Source organism: Lissotriton vulgaris, chromosome 6 (genome assembly GCF_964263255.1).
Source record: "Lissotriton vulgaris chromosome 6, aLisVul1.2, whole genome shotgun sequence".
NCBI lineage: Eukaryota > Metazoa > Chordata > Amphibia > Caudata > Salamandridae > Lissotriton > Lissotriton vulgaris.
Window position 1 is genome coordinate 725,007,090 of NC_141694.1, and position 22,077 is coordinate 725,029,166.

Sequence of the window (22,077 nt, forward strand, 5' to 3'; positions counted from 1 at the left end):
TCTATGAGGAAGCACTAGAGACGGAAATATTGCCTCCATCGATGAGGGAGGCTATGATCATAACTTTGTTGAAGCCTGGCAAGGCTGAAATTGGACTAGATTCCTATAGGCCTCTATCATTGATAAATGTTGATGTAAAAATGTATGCTAAACTGCTGGTGAACCGCCTCCAACCCTTGTTGCCAATGATCGCATTGCCCGACCAGTCAGGTTTTATTCCAGAGAGGTCGACGTCGCATAATCTGCGGAGTTACCACTTCGCTGGGAGGCTGCGGAAGTTAAATATTTGGGGGTAGGACATTTGGACGTTAAACTTTGGGAGGGCCTACACGTGGCTGGAAGGAAAAGTGGCTCTTTGGTCTACGTTGTCTCTTTCGGTGGCGGGTAAGGTGGCACTGATAAAGATTGTTATATTGCCTAAATTCCTTTATCTATTTGTAAATGTGCCTGCGCCACTTACTAAACACTTCTTTGCATTGCTGTGAACACATCTGTTATCCTTGGTGTGGGCGGGAGGGCAGGCCAGGGTGTCCTGGGATCTCTTGACTCTTCCCCTGCGACAGGGAGGCTTGGGAGCACCTGATATGTACTTGTATGCGCTATGCGCACAGGCACAGTTTCTTCATTTCTGGGTGCACGAGACCCCATTTCAGCATCATGTTGCAGTCGAGAGGGACACGGTGGCGCCAGCGCCGCTGAATGTGGCATTATATCGCAAAGTTAGCAGACCCAGAGGAGATATCGATACTGCAGGGATATTATGCTGGGCATGGAGAGAACTACAGAAGCGTGCAGGTGTAAGGCTGCTATATGCGCCATCAATGGTGCTTGAAAATAATCCTATACTACCATGCATGGCAGGTGGGGTCGGTAGGACCCTAGCGTCTGCACTAAAACTCAATACTTTTGCTGACCTCCATCCCGAGGGAATTTTTCGTTCCCCCCGCTAGATACTAAAGAGACTACTGTGCCGTTTGCTGAAAAATTCTTATACCATCAGCTTCGCACTGCGTGTCGCTCACTATACTCTGAGTTCCCTGACGCACCCCGACCATGTGGCCATTGGAGAACATACTTAAGTCGCAGTCGGCTAAAAAACTGATCACGAGACTTCATGGTATCATGCAGTCTTCTTACCCGGCTGTAAAGCCGAAATCGATGGAGCTCTGGAATGGGGAATTGAACCCGCAGATAACGGATGAACAATGGGAGTATTGTTGTGGTCAGCTAACGGAATTGCCTCCTAACTACCGCTTGAGGTTAATCCACTTTAAATTCCTACATAGGTATTATCGTACTCCGGTGAGTTTGTATCGCATCAAATGAAGAGATGATGCTGGAGATGTGGGCTGGATGGGGCGACCTTTCCCCATGTGGCATGGGACTGCCCGCACTTGTATGAGTACTGGAATAAGATCTTTGAGGCAGTTAATCGGATTGTGGGTAGGACTGATCAGCCATCCCCACTGCTGGGCCTTTTAGGGTATGTGAGAGACACAGTGCCATAGAGACGCAAGTTACATGCCCTATTGCTATTATATGCTTGTAGGTAAGTTGCTCTGAGGTGGGGTAGGAGGCGAGTGCCGCAGTTTAAGGCTAGGCTGCTGGGTGTGACATATGGGCATACGCAGTTGAAACTCTTTTGGGAGCAGATGCCTACAACGTCCCGTCCCAGGGATATCTGGGAGCCATGCTTGGAGTGGTCACAGACGTTTGAGGAACAGGAATAACAAGAGGTAGACCACTTCGACGAGCTAACAGCTTGAATAACGGATCTTGCCTGTTGATGGGGAATGCAGCATTATTCTGCTTAATGGGTCGTAGTGAAGATGTGAATTTATTGTTATACATGAGATGTGGGTATGCCTTGTACAGCCTTGTGATGGAATGTATATGCTCACTATATTTATTGTACTTCTTGTTGATGCTTGTTATCACTAGCATTGCAGTGTTCCCTTACACCTACTTAGTACGGATTTTTACTGTATAACATTACAACTGACACCAAGATGTGAAATGCTGTGTCAATGTTCTGTACTTTGTAATTTGGATATATTCTGACTGGCTTTGAGTTGGCACTCTGTGCCTTTGTTGTACTTTTAATACTTTTCAAAAACCAATAAAAAAAATAAAAAACAACAACAACAACCACAGCAGAACTGCATGTCTGTCGAGTCATGGTATGGAGTGGTTGAGCCAGTGCAGTGTTGTTATGCCAGAGTCCAGACAGCAGTTCATGTAAGATTGCTGCTTTGTGGCTTGTTGTATAAAATTAGATCTGCTTTGTCTGTCTGTGTCAAAGAGGTATGGTATGTGGAGGTTGGTTCACTCAGTGGTGCCTGCCTTCACCGTCTGCATGGCCCTGGCCTGCTGTGTGCTAGTTATTATCCTTGAAAATGAGACTCAGAGTACACACTTTAGAAATGATGCTTGTATGTAATACTGTCGTCTCTGAAAGTGAAAGTGTTATTTTTGCACTACACACCGTACCTTATATTTTTCCTCTGTGGTGTTAATATCCCTTTCTGTTTTTCCATCGACAATTACAGGCCGGCACTTACTCTGTGTGATGGGAAAAGCATTAACTCAGGCTTACCATAGCAATTCCGCATCCACCAGGCAGGCAGTGCACAGTGTGGTCACCAAGATTGATCGATGGAGCGCCCGATGGATTGGAGGAGTACCGCGAATAAGAGGAGTAGCTGGATGCATGCAACTTCCCAATTTGACCAGGACAACTACAACATACAGTTACAGTATGCACTTCACTTGTCCTTATCTTTTAAATAATGTTATTGTTATGAACTTCTATGAGGCTTGTATCCAAAGATTTGTTTTTCTTCATTTGTTGTTTGTCCATGCTGTGGTTTTTTCTCTCTCTCCAAAAAACTTTCCAAAAAACCCCCATTCCCATCCATTGTTCAAACCCTAACCCTCTTCCCCCGGGCTGTGTGGTTTTCATTGAGGTGTGTGAGTAAATTACACCAATAATTCCACACGCTTGCTGGGGAGAATAAGGTCAAAGCAACAGAAATTCAATTTAAAGGTAGGTCAAGGAATCTGCGGATATATTCCTATTCTGCTTGACACACACGCATGAGTATTCGCAAATCATTTCAGAATTTCATGTCCGCCATCAAGTGGATTCATCAACAACAACATTCTCCTACAAGTGACGAAAGCTTACGCTGCTGTGTCCTTCAGTACTAGTTCTTGTAGTCGCCATAATCCACGCAACTACTAGTTAACTTTTGATTGAATACTTTAGCATTGCTTAGGCTGCAATTTAATTTATGGCACTGTTTCTGTATACTGTACTATCGTACTGTTCTAATGCTCCTCTCAGGCCACTCAATGTGTCATTTCCTTTTTTTTTCATATGCTGCTACTGCCAGTGTGTACCACTACTACTACCACCACAACGATGCCATTTCATCCGTCCAGGATTCCGTAGCCAACCTTAATCCCCATTTGCCATGCAGCCAGCCCTGTGCCTAGTCCTATTCTCAAACACGAATCACAGGTAAGATAAGCATTTTGGGGAGGAAGAATAATGGAGTAGGAGGAGAGGAGAGACTGACGGTAGTACTAGTAAAGTATTAGGACAATTGAATTCACTAACTTTGTCAGTGGCACTTTTGTACAAATTTGGGCAATTACTTAGAAAATTTGAATCAAGCAGCCAGTTAAGTTTCAGGAAAACAAACATACAGTTAACCCCCCCCCCCGCCTCCCCCACAAAACAGTAAAAACGCGTATGCTATGTTTAAGTAGAAAATAAATAATTATTTTGATCCCTAACAAAAATAAACTATCCCGCAAGACCCGAACCACCCCCCTCCCTAACCCCAACCAATGTCCATGAAATCAAATGTAACAAAAGTCTAAAAACCCCAACGCCCAAATCCAACCCCCCCAAAAGTCTTTAAAAAGGGGGCAAGGGACAGTCTCTCTACTTTTGTCGGCGGTGTCCTCCTGTGGCCAGGTGGTCACGCAGCTCTCTCCGGAGGTCATTGAGCAAGGCTTTCTGTCTCGCCACCTCCTGTTCAAGGTAGGCCTCGCAGGGTTAGTCCGTGGATGCGAGCCTTGCTGGTACTGTGGCAGCTGTTGGTTTCGTTGCTTGGTGGCGGCGGGTGGCTGCCAGACCACAGCGCCATACCGCTGGAGGATTGCGCTGACTGTATGACCCAGGGGCAGCGGAGGAGGATGCAGCTGTTGTGGATGTTGTTGACTGCGACTGCGAGTCATCCTCCTCCTCCTGTGCCAACAGCCGCCGATATTCGGCGACAATTGCCTCCAGCTTCTGTTGCCAGGCCCGGTTAGCCAACTCTTTCCTTGTTAGTTTAAAAGGTATATCTATATGAAGAAAGAAAAACATACTGTAACCAATACTCTTTAAGATTAACACAAAATAATTCAACAGAAAGTTGTGTCACAGTAGCACTAGCAACTTGCAAGCACAGTACATAACATTTGTGGCATCTATCTATCTAACCTCCCACTTCGTCGGCCTCTGCTCTAACATTAGTGGGAGTTTCAGGAATTCTAGTAGCACTATATGGACTCACTACATTAGACTCAGACAGTACACCAGTCTTCTTCTTCTCTCTTGTTTAGCAAAATTTGTACGTAAACTTGTGGAAGCCGGCATAATGCCAGCGCAGTCAGCTTGCACCCGGAGGAAGGCACTTGTGAGTTTTGACTTGACTTGATAATGTGAACTATACAATAGATACACAATATATGCTGTGCTTGCAAACTACTGTTAGTCAAGGGAGTATTCTGAAAAATTACAACTTCTACTTTCCTCGGCTTTGCTACTCTGGCACGGCCGTGCGGTGTTACATGCTCTTCAAAGTAACACTCTTCATTCAGTGACCGTCTACTCTGTCTACTTTATGTACACCTATGCTATCTATGAGGAAGATACCATCCAGGCATCCATCCATTCAAAGTAAATGTCAACCATTCTTCTTAATGTCTCAACTGGACAAACCTTACTTTTTCTCATCGAAAAACACCCTTTTTATTTTTTTTTGTAAACCGCCAGCCATGCATCCGTGCTTGACTTGCATTTGAATTTGAACCAAAGGACATACAGTTTCTGTTTCCACCACCCAGGCAGTCCTCTTTTCTTTCTCCTTCCACCTATCCTTGCTTCAGCCTTCAACCGGCCATGCATCAGATTCCCCGCCAACTGTGCCTGCATTCAAAAACACATATCATTCTTTGACAGTCATTATTTTAACTCGCCTGTCCTTCCTTACACCTTTCTTTCCCTTTTCGTTCATCCCATCCATCAAGTTCATCTCTGATCTGACTTGGCTTCTCGATAAAACTTTCACAGCTAAGTTGAAGTCAAATTTAGAGTAGGCCATTGATTACTCGTCAACTCCTGCCGCTAATGCTATTGCTGCTAATGCGAAGTCAAGGGTGACTGTCTTCTACCTGGTTGACAAAAACGTAGTTCTAAATTTGTAAGTCTTCTTAATAGTAAAGTGTACTTACTTGTTCTGTACAACATATATACCCCTGCAGCAAGCCTACTCTTCAATCTCAATAAGGAAGGAATATAATAGCTTAAGCTTACCACTGCCCGCCGCCACCGTGGCATCCCCCACAGCAGTCCCTGCTGGCACCGCATCCGCCCCTGAAGTGACCGCCTCCGCGCTGGCCCTGGCACTGGTGGTGGGCTGTGCCGATGGTGTTACTCCTAGAAAATACATTTAATATTTTTAGATGCCATATACACCACTCCCTACGTTGTCTAGGAATGAAAAAATAATATGTTACTACATAAACAAATTTAATTACTTGTGACTCTCTAGTCAAAACTAAAAATTCCCCTTTCAGAAGGGGAGGATGTTTTTTTATTTATGCTTAGCCATAACATGCTACACTTTTTGGCACAACTGATGAATGCTTGCTTTTTAACACTCACCGTTTTTCTCATAACAGACAGAAGCTTCCCTTCTACGAACAAGAGCAAGATGTTACTCGGAGTCGTCATCATCACCCCCAAGACTTTAAGTTCCAACCAGGTGAGGGCTCTTCCACAATTAATGTGTAAAATCGGCCACTGTTCAGTTTTAAAGAGTTCACCGTTTATCTTACATGAATGAAGTTGATTTTAATAAATGTTTTTATATAATTCACGATTGAAATGTAATATACGGAGTACACACAGAGCTAGTTGTTTTACTTTTAATAAAGCTTTAAAACTTACATAGGCTGTGGTTTTTGATCATGAGTGAGTTTGTGAAAGGGTTTGCAATTTGCAAGCATGAGTCCGTGACTCTGAGAGGTCGGGACTCTGACTCCGTAGTCTTATGTTCTGGGTTGTCTTATAATCATTGGGGATCATTGCTGCATTCGGGAGCTAAATAATGACTCTGACACACTAGCTAGTCAGTAAGGAGATTGGAGGTTCAACTTCTATTATGACTGAGGTATGTAAGTCTAACTGCGCCTGTTATCACCAATGCCCTATTTCTTGTCCATAGTTCTGTATGTGCAGAATAGTCCCTGCAACAGTAGTAGTATGTCCTCCTATCCAATCAAAAAGTAAACTAGTATCTTATTCTTGGTGGCCATTGACATTTTATTGTTAGGAATTGTCAAAGCATAAACATTAAGAAGACTTCAATAGACATTATGGACAACCCAGAGGACTGCACTCAGTGCTTAGAGCTATTGCTGAATAGGAGTTTTGTTTAACACCTTTTAACAACTGTGCAAGCTTAGCTAGCTACACAGGCAGACTAATAAAATAGTAGGAGCTTAGAAAGTCATAGTAGGAGCAGGATAAGAATTTAGAAACAGTCTACAAGAAGATCAAAGACGATTTAGGAAAAAATAGAATTATAATGAACGTTTGGAATAAATAGGTGCTGTAAAAGTTAGGGAAGTATAATTATTAATATTAACAGGAAAACTTACTGGGGCCAGCAGAGGAGCCCTCGGCCGACTGATCCTGGCTTTCCTGCCCTGCCGGCGCCGCTACTGCCACCTCTGTCCTCTTGCCCCGGGGGGGAGCTGATGTACATGAAAGAAAGACACAAACATGGATGATTGTTGTAAACCAAATCATACATTTCAAAACAACAATAATAAATTATTTCGGGGAAATAGACAACAATTGCACTAAATTTATTGACCCATCTGATGTGGTCTTCTAGGATATTAGTATTGCTGAATTTGCGGACCGTCTACTTGGAAAGTTATGTGACTCACTAAACCAACTACAAAAAGGTTCTACTAGGACTGGCAGGCAGCACTCCGCAGCACGCGAAGTGACAGACACAGTCCGCCATGATTGCAGACCACTAAAAAGTTTCCTACTAAATAACCGGTCATAATATACTCAATCTATTAATCCACCACCACTACCTCTTTTTAGTGGCAGGAGTACAAGGAAGGACTGGACTTGAGACTCTAGTGTCTAGCATTACGCAGTTCTGTAAAGTACACTCATACATAATCACTCAGGACAAATGGGCACAAAATTGAAAACAAGTAAGCATAATAGCACCGCTAGTGAGCAGGCGAGCACCTGCAATCACAGAAGCTTTTGAAACATAATTTACCTGCAATGTAATCTCTAGTGTCTAGCATTATGCAGTTCTGTAAAGTACACTCATACATAATCACTCAGGCCAAATGAGCACAAAATTGAAAACAAGTAAGCATAGGAGCCCCACCAGTGAGCAGGCCTGCACCTGCAATCACAGAAGCTTTTGAAACATAATTTACCTGCAATGTAAACTCTAGTGTCTAGCATTACGCAGTTCTGTAAAGTACACTCATACATGATCACTCAGGCCAAATGAGCACAAAATTGAAAACAAGTAAGCCTAGGAGCACCGCCATTGAGCAGGCGAGCACCTGTAATAACAGAAGCTTTTGAAACATAATTTACCTGCAATGTAATCTCTAGTGTCTAGCATTATGCAGTTCTGTAAAGTACACTCATACATAATCACTCAGGCCAATTAAGCACAAAATTGCAAACAAGTAAGCATAGTAGCACCGCCAGTGAGCTGGCGAGCACCTGCAATCACAGAAGCTTTTGAAACATAATTTACCTGCAATGTAATCTGCAGCATTCTTGCTCTTCGGAAAAAAAATATATTTGCAATATCATAACACAGAGCAGAAGACAACAAAGTAGTGATTAAATAGCTACTACTACTCACCAAGCCCAGGGATCTCCACGCCAAGCAGGTTGAGCAGGTTGTGTTTCCGGTCCAGTATGTCCGACCACCGGTGCGTCACCTGGTTGTAGGTGTGCCGGACCCCAGACTCCTGATACATGGCCCGGCACACGTTACCCCATAGCTGGCGACGCTCCCGGAGGCCGTACCCGGTACCGGGCCTGCCGCGACGGTCTTGGGGAGGTGGCACGGCATGAAGAAGATCAGTGCCGCCACCTCCACCGCGCTGAAGATCTCCCAGGCATTTACTGCCTCCCCCCTTAAGCGCCCGCAATGGGGTGTGGGACCCTTCCCCTTCAGGTTTTTGCCGGCTCCCTTTGCCATGGTCCTGGACAGTTAAAGGAAAATAAAATAGGAAAGAAAAGGGAAAAAGTAAATAAAAGAAAATAGAGTTAAAAAAAGTAGTTTTAAAGTAACCAAAAGTAGAAAAAAACACAAAATATAGATGTACAAAAATAGACTGATGGATAATGAGTAAAAAATATTTTTAAAAAGTTCAAAGAAACAAAGGATTACAAAGATTTAAGGAGGATTGAAAAAGCATGCCCAGAACCATAGCAATGAATGAAAAACAAGATGGTCGCGCCCATTGCCACCATGTGCGTAAGTTTGCGCGATATTTCTCCCGCAAGCACCAAAAATGGACGCAAACACACAATGGTGCCCCGCAAGTAGGAAATGCACAATGCGAGTATGCAACTAGCGACTGGAAATGGAAATACGCAACACAAAGAAGATGGCCGTGCCCATAGAAGACCGCATAGGTAAGTTCGCGGTAGCCTGCGCTGAAAAAAATCTAGCAAACACACAAAAATGTTAAAAATCCGCAAGTTCACAAAAATTCACAAATTTTGCGGAACGCGAATATGCTTTTGCGCGAATTCGCAAAATTCGCCCATACTTAATATTGGCCAACTGCATTCTCCCCAATATGTCTACTTTAGTTAATAAGGGTCAGTCTGGGTTTATCCCAACCAGGACTCCAGCTATGAAAGTTTTGCAGCTATAGCAGATACTCAAAGCCAATTCTTACCGAGAGTATGAGTCCGCTATTTTAGCATTGGACATTGATGATGGATTGATTGGCTAGAATTTCCCATTATTACCATGTGATGTATAAGTTTGGGCTGGAAGATAAGTTTGTGAAATGTATGGGCTTGTTATACACACCACAGCACGATTTATAACAGGCAGCTTGATATCTGCTACTTGTAAGGTCACCTGACGCACAAGTCAGGGATGTATGCTGCCCCCCTTTTCTTTGTCTTAGCAGTAGTACTCCTTGCCACAGGTCTGGATTACCAGTGCTTATGCATGCAAGTTCAAATTTGTCATATTGCCCTGTAGGCAGATTTTCACTGATGTTCCTGACAAATACAGGGGAAGTGTTGCAAGGGGCAAAAAAACTGCTCCATGAGCTTGGCATGGTGGGTGTTATTTGTGTGGATAGTTCTGAATCCTGCTAAGTTCCAACGGTAGAGGACAGGGTGGGTCCACTGACCACAGCTGGGGTGACATGGTAATATTTATGCCAGATGTATTTAGGAACACAGGTGGAGATCTACAAGGAAGTGCCACAGCATGGCACCAAGAGCCCTTTGGCTGCGCCACGCTGCGGCGCTTCAGAGGCACAGGGATGCAACATTTTACAAGGATATGTTGCATCTCTGTGCATCCCCCTGCGGTGGTGCACAGACTCTAGAGCCATGCACTGGCGCACGCACCCTTGGACCTTGGTGGATGGATACCTGCATCATGGTGGGATTGTTTTTGTGCAGGAAGGGGCACCTTCCTGCACAACAACAATAAGTACAGGCATTTTCCTCCTTCAATGCGTGCTGTAGAATGCAGCACACATTGAAAGAGGAAAAACCAAGGAGTAATGATAACATTTCTCCTCAATGTGCCTTGCTACGCCACCTCTTAGGTGGCGTAGCATTCAGACGCATCTCCAGATTTACGATTTGTGGCAAGTATGGAGATGTGTCTTATTCCATGGGTGTTGCGTGGGAACATACACAGCAACACCCATGGGACGCCCCTTCAACACAAAGTGCTGCGTGTTGAGGGGCCGTATTGACAAGAAGAGGAAAAGCCACACAGGGTGGCTTTTCCTCTCCTTGTAAACATGGTGGACCCCCCTGCGCCACCAGTATGTCACAAAAAGTTACCTACAGGTGGCGCAGTGGGCTTGTAAATGTGCCCCGAGGTTTATTCTGTGCAAAGGAGAGTCATTAGCCTGGCATTGTGGTCCAACGCATTTTGGTGGTAGACAGTTCAGATTAATTTGGCCCTGCATTGTCACTCATTAGGCTTGGCATGCCCCTGAACAGGTACGTTTGTCACATGGCGCACTAATACATGCTTCATGACTTTAATTGATATGTTCACTGACATACACATGGATGCCCATTATAATTAGATTATTTCACTATTTAAATGCATTTATTACAATACACTGCACCTTTCAATAGTTAATTTGTGTTAAATGCCATGTGAGTATATGTGGTCAGTGTGACTTGATGATGTAAAAAATTTAATGTGGGATATTTGCATGCATTCCTTTCTGGAGTCCCTTGGGAGGTTAGGTTATGCTGCTATGTGTGTATGCAGCTTTGTACTGTATGTTATGTGGTTATAGTGTATATGTGGGTCTGCATTTTCACATTGACTTCTTGCATCATGTTGACCTACGGGCATGTAATGTGGCAGAGTGCCAACTATTGTTGCAGAGTATACTTGTATGTACATTAATTTGTGCTTACCTACAAGGAGCCCATTGCCATATTGTCCATTTTGGAAACGGTCATTGGTGATGCTGTTTTGGAATATGTATGCATCATGCACACTCCCAGGGTATTAGGCAAGTACATTGATGTATAGTCCCTAATGGTACACAATGGCTTGGACATTGATGGAGTGTGTGTGCTTTCGGTTGCGGTATAGGTGTGAAGTTGCTGCAGGTGGTACAAGCTGAACAGGTGTGCAGTCCATTGCTCCAAGCACATGTGGGAAGCCAGCAATGGCATGGAAGCCTTGTTTAATGTCCATATGCTGCTGGTAGGTGTTTGGGAAAGGGATGTACTGTGGTGTGAGTTGAATGATTGCATCCAAGACCGAAGGGAGGAAGCCAGAGAAAGGTGCCTGTGAGACCCCTGCCATTTGTTCTGCTGTTGTTTGAAATGATCTAGAGGCCAACATGTGTAAAACCCCTAGTAGCTTTGTCAGCAGTGGGATGTTGGTGCCCCTTTCATTTGGAGTCTATAGCTGTGGTGTTATCTGCCGCAGCAGGGTCACAATTCACTCTTTCTTGAGGCGATACATTTGGATGACTTGTTCGTCCCGGAGTCCAATGAGGGTGGTCCGTGGACGGAAAATGCACTCCTTTCTCCTGCGCTGCCTTTGTAGTAATGGTGGAGGGTGAGGCTGTGGGATTTGTTGTGGGGGTGGTTGTTGTCTTCTTGGTGCAACTCCCAGCTGCAGGATTAGTAAGTCCATGTTGCTTGCTGTGCTTCAAAACAGCTCTGCTGCACTTTTTTGACGTTCTGGGGTACTTGCGTCATTTCCAGCTGTGGGTTTATGAGGTGTAGGCTTGCAAGCGCTTTTTCACATTTGCGTGACACATTTTGTAGATGCGTTGATGCGGTTGAATGACGTAAATATGCTTGCGCCGGAAATGCGTTGGTTTTTGAGTAGGAACCTACCTTGCATATATTAATACTTACGCGACGCATCCAAATCTCATGCAGCTTCATTCCGTTGCATCTCGGTTTACGTGACAAATCTCCGTGGATACGTCACCATGTAAATTTTGCAAAAAAAACCCCCACCAATGCGTCACAAAAAGTGACGCATCGGTGGCGCAAGGGGCTTGTAAATCTGCCCCTTAGTACGTATGTTTGATTTGTGTTCATTTACACTGATCTTCATTTTTCGCTGCCCACAAGGACATTTTAACAAGTATACCACGTTGGTGGTATCGTATGTTGCTGTTAATCTGAGTTTTATCTTGTTGCCTTTTCGTGGGTGTGTGTTTATGGATCCTTTAATAACATTGTTGCAGTTATTACAATTGTGGTAAGGAGTAGTTCCTTTAAATTCACTTCCTTGTTGATTTCAGGATTCTTCAGTATTTCTCCGATGTTCTTGCCCAGCTGATATTCAAAGATGGGGAAATCTTTGAAGATGTCATTAAAATTCGGTTCTTGTGCGATTATAGGCCAATGTTTTTTGATGATACGTCTATATATTTTGCTCATGGTTGAATATTTAGAGACGACCACGTGCATGTGTTTTCCTTTTTCTCTTTTTTGCTTGAGTAAATCCTCTCGTGTTCTCTGTTCACTGCGATTTCTAGCTTGTACCACTATCTCTTTGGGGTATCCTCTGGTGGTAAATCTCCTTTCCATTTCTTCTAGTCATTGGTTTACTATATTAGGATGAAATATAATACTTTTTACTCTCAGCATTTGTGAGTAAGTCAGGTGTAATTTTAAGCTGTCCTGGTGGAAACTATGATAGTGCAGCATGTTGTTTCAATCTGTGCTTTTTCTGTGGATGTCTGTATAAAAGCCAATTTCTGGTCTAGTAATTTGTACGTCCAAAAATTGTCAGAAGTATCATTGACAGACACCAAACAGTCAATGTTAAAACAACACAACGCACCAGCATTTACTAACTTGTTAAGGAAAATGGTGCTGATTTGAACATAGAGAGTAGCAATAAACTCAGTCGCTATCTTCTGACTCAGTAACAGTCTTGTTTTGACAAGGATTTTTGTGGCCCATAATATGTCTCGTTCCTGGATTTGCTGAAAGCCAATGCAAAATGGCTGGGGTTGGATCAAAAATGTCCTACTCTGGCCCATCTACTTGGATTCGCATTAAAGCAGACATGGTGTCACTTTTAAGGGACGTAAGGAGCTCATGTTTTATTCGGTTCATGCTGCTAAACCCCCGTTCACATATTGCTGTTTTGGACTGATGGAAAGCCTCATTTCAAAAATTGGAAGGACATGTTTAACTTTTTCTGGGTGTAACTTTTTGTAGTACGTAACAAGGTCCTCAAATTCTGGATCCCCAAAACCTCTAATCTTTTCAGCAGAGTCTGGCCACAAAGTAAAATCAAAAATGTTAAAGAATGCGGCTTGCCAGAGATGTGCTTCAGAAACCGGTCACTTATAAAAGAAAGAGCATTCTCTATTTACTCAGTAGTGTCTTCCTTGACACTAGTTTCATTAGAGCTGCCTTTTCTAGCAGGCTTTGCCTGTGTTAGTTACAGGACCCCTGCAAAATGTCCATCTTTAAAAAGCTATTGAAATTGTGTTAGTGCTTTTCCTGGCTTTGTTTTCAGCTGTATTAGCTTCTGTTGAAGCACCTCAATCCTTCTTGCAACTTCAGAAATAATTGTCTTCTTGTTGAAATGAAGCAGCTCTGTGAAGTCTATCATGAAGGGCGAGAAATAAAGAACCTTCTTTGCTTTCATGTCATCAAGCAATCCTTTGGCTTTGTTTGAATATTCATCACTACCAGTAGCAAGGTGCTCAAGATGAAGTACTGTAGATTCCCAGTTTGTCTTAAGCGCTGTTACTGCCCTGTGCTGACCTGCTACCCATCTGATCAGCTGCAAGCCACCAAAATGTTTTAACTGCTCTTCCAGATTATCAGCTATCTCTTTAAGTTCCCTTCTCCGCTTAGGTGAATAATAATATAGTTTGAAACATCCTTTGAGCACCTCTTCAAATTTGGATATGTGTGAACTTTAGTTTTTAACATTACACACAGCAAGTTTTAGATTGTGAGCTACACAGTGCACAACTGCAATGTGATCGCAATGGTCTGATCCTCATTGTCCGCATTGATGTGGCTTTAACTAAATATGAAAGGACAATCACTACTGCGGTGGATGTTATTGCCCCCCTAAAATTGTTCAAACCGCGTCCGGCATACAAGCAGGAAGTATGGTTTTCGGAACATTTAAGGTCCCTGAAACAAGTCGCCAGAAAACTTGAAAAGACATGGAGATCATCCCATTTGGATGACAATAAGAACCGTTACTTGAAGGCCCTCACTACATATCATAAAGCCATTCGAGGGGCGCGCAAGAATCACATTGCGTCCCTACTCACAGCTGCTGGTAATGCTCCGAGGGTCTTATATCAAATTGTGCAGTCTTTTGTTAAGCCTGTGGTTTGCGAGAGCTCTGAGTTAGCATCACAGCAATTATGTGATGAAATCTCTCATATCTTCACCGATAAAGTAGATGGGATATATGAAAAAATCATTAGCTCCGATCTGTCTTTTAGTGGAGATACAACATGACCACTAGTCGTGGAAGAACCTAACTCTGCTAGTCGCACCCTCGCTAAGTTTCCTCCCATTTCTCTAGAAGAGGTAGAATCTCTAATGAATCAGTTAGGAGTGGCTGTCCATCTGACACCATTCCAGCTAGAATGATGCCTGTGGTGGGCAGCACGCTGGGTCCTGGGATCCGGCGACTTGTGAATCTTTCATTGACTGAAGGTGAGGTCCCTAGGGGGTGGAATAAGGCTCTGGTAAGACCTATTCGGAAAAACTCTGCAATCCCTTGGACGGACCTGTCCAATCTTGGACCGATATCTCTGCTTCCTTTCTTAGGTAAACTCACAGAAAAACATGTGAACCGACACCTATCGAACTTTATCGAACAGGCAGGTGGCCTGGATTATTCTCAATCCGGCTTCAGACCGAAGCACAGTACAGAGTCAGCACTACTGTCAGTCACGGACGATCTGCATATGTATCAGGACAGGGGTTATTCCGTTGTCCTGATACTGTTAGACCTATCGGCTGTGTTCGATACGGTGTCCCATAACATCTTGATTGGACGACTCGCAAACATCGGTCTTGAGAACAAGGCCCTGGCCTGGTTAAGGAGCTTTTTATTCAACCGCTCCCAATGTGTCACCATGGGAGAGTTTCGCTCGGTGGAGGTAGAGATCACTAAGGGGGTGCCACAGGGCTCTTGTTTGAGCCCAACTCTTTTTAACATCTATGTGGCCCCCCTAGCAAGAATTATGAGAGCTTTTGGTTTCATCCCAATGTCATATGCGGATGTCACTCAGCTCCTTTTTCCTTTTAAGTCTTTCACCACCGAGGTTAAAACCTCCTTTTCACAGGGTATGAAGGCTGTGGTCCATGCCTACAATGCAATGTAGGGAAGACCAAAGTCATGCTCTTCGGGGAGGCTAAAATCCTATGGACCCCGGACTGGTGGCCACAAGATCTGGGGCCAGTCCCGACCCCAAACAGGCTGTGAAGAACTTGGGAGTACGTTTAGACCAGGAGCTCTCGCTGAAGCAGCATGGCAACTACATTGTGGGCTCATGCTTCCACGTGATAGGCCTCTTACACAAAGTGTTTCCCTTGCTTCCTGATTCCACCAGGAAAACATTGGTGCAGGCTCTCATCCTTAATCGTATTGACTACTGTAATGGGCTGTTGTTATTGGCAAATGAGGGAGTATTAGCCAAACTCCAAGTTGTGCAGAACACTGCTGCCTGGTTGGTTTTGAACGCTCCTCTTAGTCCTGCGTCCAAACCTCTTTTAGACAAGCTACATTGGCTGTCAGTTTGCCAAAGGATTAAGTTTAAGACGTGTTGTCTAATTCACAAGAGTCTAAATGGACTAGGCCCCTCATATCTGACAGAAAAATTTGCACCTTATACTCCTGCTCGCTCCCTTAGGTCTAGTAACCAGCTTCTATTGCGTGTGCCCCGTGCAAAGAAGACCAGACACGGAAGCAAAGCGCTGTCGGTGGTCGGACCCACATTATGGAATAAACTCCCCTTGGCTCTCACGCAACGCCCGGAACATCTGTTGTTCAGGAAACAGCTTAAAACTTTCCTATTTCAAAACTAAATCTTTGTAAGTGTTTTCCTGATTGTGCTTGTGGTGTTCTTAGGGCGCAGAGATACTCCTCCGGGAGTCGATTCAAGCGCGATATAAACCTGCAAATAAATAAATAAATAAATAAATTGTCCAATCCTTGATGTTTGGAGACTTCGTCCAGTAGCTGCTTCACAGTACCAGATTTACTACCGAGGTTCACAGCAGCTCCATCTGCATTCAGACCAATGCATTTCTGGCTCAGAATATCCAGAGATATGCCCATGCTTTCCAGGCCAACTATTATAGCATTTTTCACTCCGGATGCAGTGGAGTTTTTCATGTTGACAATGTCACACAGATGGGTAACAAGGGTGCCTTCACAAATGAATCGTACTTAAATCAGTTCTTGTTCCTGAATTCCTTTGTCAGTTGACCCATCTGACAGAACACTGAGGAACCTAACATTTTTTATCTGGGATCGAATTGTCATTTTTAGGGTTTCGGAAATTGCTATTACAAAGATACGGCATGCATGATCATTGATATAATTTTCGACATTAAAGTCAGGATTGTTCTTTTTCTGCAGTGTGCAGAGTTTTGGAAACTTAATAGAAGCCTCACCTTCTTTTGCAAGATAATAGGCTGTATTAAATAAAACGTTTAAGTGCCTGATATGAATTTTTGTGATCGATTTGGCTATGCAGTTCTCCTGTGGGGTTTGAATTGCAGCTTCATGTGATGTGCATTTTTCATGTGATTTGCTCTTGTTGTGCCATTCCAAAGTCCCCCTTTTGAATTTTTCTGTCACACCAACATTTAGGGAAGACTTTGTATCTGCAAGATGAGGAAATTTCCTGCACTCTCCACAATACAAAACTGGTCTTGACTAGGACAGCTCCGTTACCTTCCGTTTCTTCAATCACTACTCACTTGAAATCTTCAAGCCATTTCTGTTGTACAACTGTCTTTTTGTTTGGTCATGCTCCCTTGACTTTTGGTGGATTTCTTCTAATGACTTCCTTTTCCTAACTGATGAACTCTCTCCTGCATTATTCAGTGGAGTTTTAGCTCCAGTGGTTTTTCCCAACCACAACCTGATGTCTGCCACTGCAGCTGCACTCTCTGCCTGTTGTCTGCCTTGTCCTCACTAGATAGCCAGCACTGCTTCTGTCTGTTCTGAACTAGAATAAAAAACAATAACTAACTACTTTAAAATAACATGAACTGTGTACAAACTACTAACTTTAAAGGCTTAACAATTTTGCTTTTCATAATTAATTAAGATCATGGCTCCAATTATTTAATACTGCAAAGTCTGTGACTTGGGTATGGTTTTACCCATCTATCATGAGATTCAGTGTTCCATTCAAAGTAAGAATCTTGACTTTTAATGAAATGCTCCCAATTATCACTTATCATTCATGAATGTGCAAAGTGCTCTGAATCAAATATTTCTCTTTGGCGCTTCATTAATGACAAAAGCTGTGTCTGTGACTAATGCAGAAGCCTATGGGTTTAGGTGATAAAAATCTATTTGTATTGTTTTGAACACATTAGTTTTATAAACTCTTTTTCTGAAGCAACAAACTTACATAGGAGTTTAAAACATCGAAACAGAACAGCCAAGCGCCTCACTCTTTCAACTGTACAGTGGAACAGAATGCCCTGGCCAGAGGTACACACCAGATCCAGTCATGCTCTCAGCATTTTGCTTAGTGCCAGAGTGCACTGCATTCTAGGAGCTATCATAATTCACTTCAATTGAACAACTTCCCCTTCCCTCCTCTACATGATCTGTAAACTCACTGGCACTCTCAGGTTCGCACAAAAGCACCCTAATTTGGAATGCGCTTCAAAGCCATAATATTGGTACTGAATGATGTGCAAATTCCAGTAACACAACCAGTGCTTTCAACTGAAATATAGATTCTGGTACTCACTATTGGGAGTACGTCTGCTCTTGAGAAGTGCTGGTACTAATATGTATTGCAGATGGGGGCAGGGTCTATTATACTTGTAATTTCAGTAAAATTAAAAGCGGCTAACGCTTTAACAAAAGTCAGAACTGAAAAGAAATCCACTCAGTATAAACTTAAATGGCTTCCAGAAGGACAGAGCACAGATGAACTCTATCTGCTGAACTTTATTACTATTGCAACAAACATTAAAACATTATGAAATGGCTTACGTATGTTCTATTTACACAAAGGCCATCAGAGAACAGTCACCATATGTCTTCCGCAAAAAAAAGCAACAAAGAAAAAACTAACAAACAAAAGCAGAGTAGACATTATATTTTCTTTGGAGGGGTTGAATCCAAGCCGGGTACTAAAGCCTTCCAACAGTCTGTTTTCAGCTCATCTTCGCAGCTGTATACATTAAGGTGTGCAAATACTCCACCAAGCCATCGGTATCAACCTCAGCAACATTTGGGTTTTTGGGAGAGGCAGGATGGAGGAACTGAGAATGCCTGTAACACAGTTGTTGGTATTGTGACTTGCAATCCTTACGCCTGCTCACAGTGGGACAAATAGTGTAAAAAATTCTCATACCCTTGACAAGTCCTAGAACACTTGGCGAGGTCATCAATAGAATCTCATTGCCTCTCATCTTCTGACTGAAATAAGCAATATGTCAGTTTCACAAATGACTGTGCCAAGACACGGCCCGCAAAAATCTGACACAGAGGAGGGCTGTGTTTACTACGGAAGAAGGACATAGGTCAAAAACAGAAACCTTATTACTGTAGTTATTTAGGGAATGTCCATCTGCGGAGTAGGGCGCAATGATGACCACAGAAATCACAGACTGAAATACACTTGCAGAATAAATGGGGAAATGATCACAGCAACAGTTCCTATTATTACGCTGTTCTTTCTAAATTTATAAGGACAGGAGTTTGGGAAAGAGCTGGAGTTGGGACACTGAACAACAAAGAGGGAACATGCTACAATGAGAGACACTTCAACACATGTCTAAAGAATAGAGTGACAAAGCCCGGGGACACAAGCAAGAGACAACTGTTAAGTAACCAGAAGACAAACAAAGCAATATGAATCCCATAGCACTTCAGCCCTCAGAACGTACGTGGTGAAAGGAAATGATCGCAGAATAGGTTGTGCAATCGAGGGCAGCAAGCAGTGCAAACAAGACAGGCAAAAGGCAAACAGGATGATTTAGAAAAAAGAAAAAAACACAGTAGGGGAAAAATGAAGAAAAGGGAAGTTTCAGAGAGTTGGAGACATGCGGCGCAGCATAACCATTCCACAACAGCACAAAACAAATTGACAAGTAAAGTTAGATAGCTCCAGGTTGATCTACATTTATTCTGGTCCAATGTTACAGTGGATTCACAAACGATACCACAGGCGGCATCATAATTTCACTTCTGAAATGAGTGTTTGTTGGAATCAGTCAGTACACACATCAATATATTTGAAAAAGATTTGGGATGCAACTTGCACTATTATCTATCAGCGAGCAGTCTTCTATAATTAGCTTCAATGCCTGGGAAGTGCCAGAGTATGATGTAGTGGACGCCGTGGATCCATCAAGATGCCAATCTAATATAGAGTTAGTGTCCCAAACACACCCCCATATCCACAAAAGCACGAGTCAAAGTCTTAGTGCTCGCATCAAAAAAACTGAATTGTTAACATAAGTATTCACCAATAGTACTGGCTCCCTTTCCCACTGAGAATGAGTAACTTACAGTCAGGATCCCCGAGACAGGAGTCATGCTCGGCATTTTTTCTAATAAATATTGCTACCCTTCTTGAATGATAATTATATAATGCGAAGCGGTGGTGCAAACCCTAAGCAGAGGCAAAAGTTCTCTCAGTACAATTTTAAGATGGACTAAGCATTGGCATAGCCAATAGGTCTCACCTTTGGGACCTATTGGCTATTCCAATGCTTGTTTTTTAAAGCTATCTTATTCACAAATTGGAGGCACATTTACTCAACTGAGTCAGATGATATGACATTTAAAATAGTCACCAAAGAGGTAGATTGAAGTCTGCGTGACACTGTGCATTAAATATCGCTAATTTAATAATTTTTTAACAAACTGGACCAGGAGCCATACCATTCAATCTCCAACAATTGTTGTCAAAAAAAGATTATCAAGCACACACAGATGGGAGGAATTTTTCCAAACGGCTGTGGCGGTCAGTCTCTAATCTAGGGAACTGGGTTCAAGTCTTGGCAATGATTCGCAACATCCTGTGATTCAAGGAAAATCACTTACTATCCCCGCGCCCACAAAAAATGTCTCCTTCTTTAACCCCTTCGCCGCTTATGACGGAACCGTTCCGTCATGCGTCTCGGGTGAGCTGTGCTAGTGACAGAACGGTTCCGTCACGGCCCGCTCGGCACGCCTGCGCGGTGCTGATTTCGCGCCTGCGCGGCGCGTTCTATTGAGCGGGCGCGTTCGTGACGGAACCGTTCCGTCACTAGCACAGCTCACCCGAGGCGCGTGACGGAGCGGTTCCGTCACAAGCGCAGGTGAGCCGTGCGACCCCCCCACCCCCTAGCACTGCGACGGAATTGCCGCCGCAGTGAAGGGGTTAACGCAACCGGTGCTTAGATCTATTCGGGTCAAGTTTGCGTTCTATAAAACTAAGGGGAAAAAATAATAACTGTTGAAGCAATATTTATATATTATTCGAATTATCTGTAAATATGTAGGACAAAAAGCGAGTGCTCATTTCACCTAGATCTAAAAAGTGATTCCAATAAGTTTTTTTTCTGTTAAGATTGTAAAGACTAATTAGCTAACTATACACCATTAGTCACAATTTTGTGTTCATTTTTAAACACATCCAAGTTCTGTTCTCTCAGTTTAATGACGCATTTCAATACGCACGCACTTTCAAATGTTTCTTTAACAAAGGGCCAGACATTAAAACGAAAAATACCAACTTCCTTGTCAATGTTGAAGAATATTATCATGCAATGGAAAAAAGTAAGTATATGTAATGGAAATTAACTGCGACTCACCTCACCTGTGTAGACTGCAAACCAAATCGCCCTGCACTCCCGACTCCACTGAAGAGAGCGTGTGGTGGCGTGCTGTGTCACTGGTGCATTTTAAACAGCACAACACGGGGGCTGGCCAAAATGATGTCCATGGCCGTCATTGGTAGCGCTTTTGCGCCCAACAACATTGACGGCCCTGGGACCCACATAAACGATAGTCCGCGCACCGCACCACCATCACTTACTAGGTGGTGCGTGCACTTGATTGCCTGTGCTTTTCCCGCATTTTCACGTCGTACCATGCTGCCCCCTAGAGCCTTAACCGCGCACCGCACCACCACCACTATGATAGGTGGTGCGTGCACTTGATTGCCTGTGCTTTTCCCACATTTTCACGTCTTACCATGCTGCCACCTAGAGCCTCCACCTGGTACTGCAGTTGCAGATAGCACTCGCCAGGCCGGTCAAGTAGGCCTGAAAACTGGCTCGCCCTTGAAGAAATTCACTCGCATTTGCGAGCTGTCAAGTACATTTTTCGAGCCCTGATCATTGTTCACTGCAGATTGATAGCCTACACTCAAGCTATTATAATATAATATAGCCTTAAAGCCCTCGATATTGGGCTCCACCCGCCTTTAAAGGCCCGCTCCAACGTTAAAGGCCCGAGCCGAAGGTGGGAATGACTGGAATAGGTCTGTTTTTTCTGCACATGTGTTTAGTTTGAAGTGAAGTGAACATTATATAAATTAAGAAGTGCTCACCCCCATGTTGTTTCACTTCACAATCTAGAAAGCACACAGGTTTAAATTTACATGCGGTAAGTGAGCCCACGTTGTAGAGCAATAAGGAGGCTTGTTAAAGTGTCACCTTCATTTTGAAAACATAATGATATATTTGTTAGGCACAATAAAAAAAAGCGAGACATTTCTATTTTCTCTTCTATTATTAATTACAAATATGTTGCAAAACAGGCTGCCAACTTTCCCTGTAAAAAAAGGTCTGCATTTTGAACACAT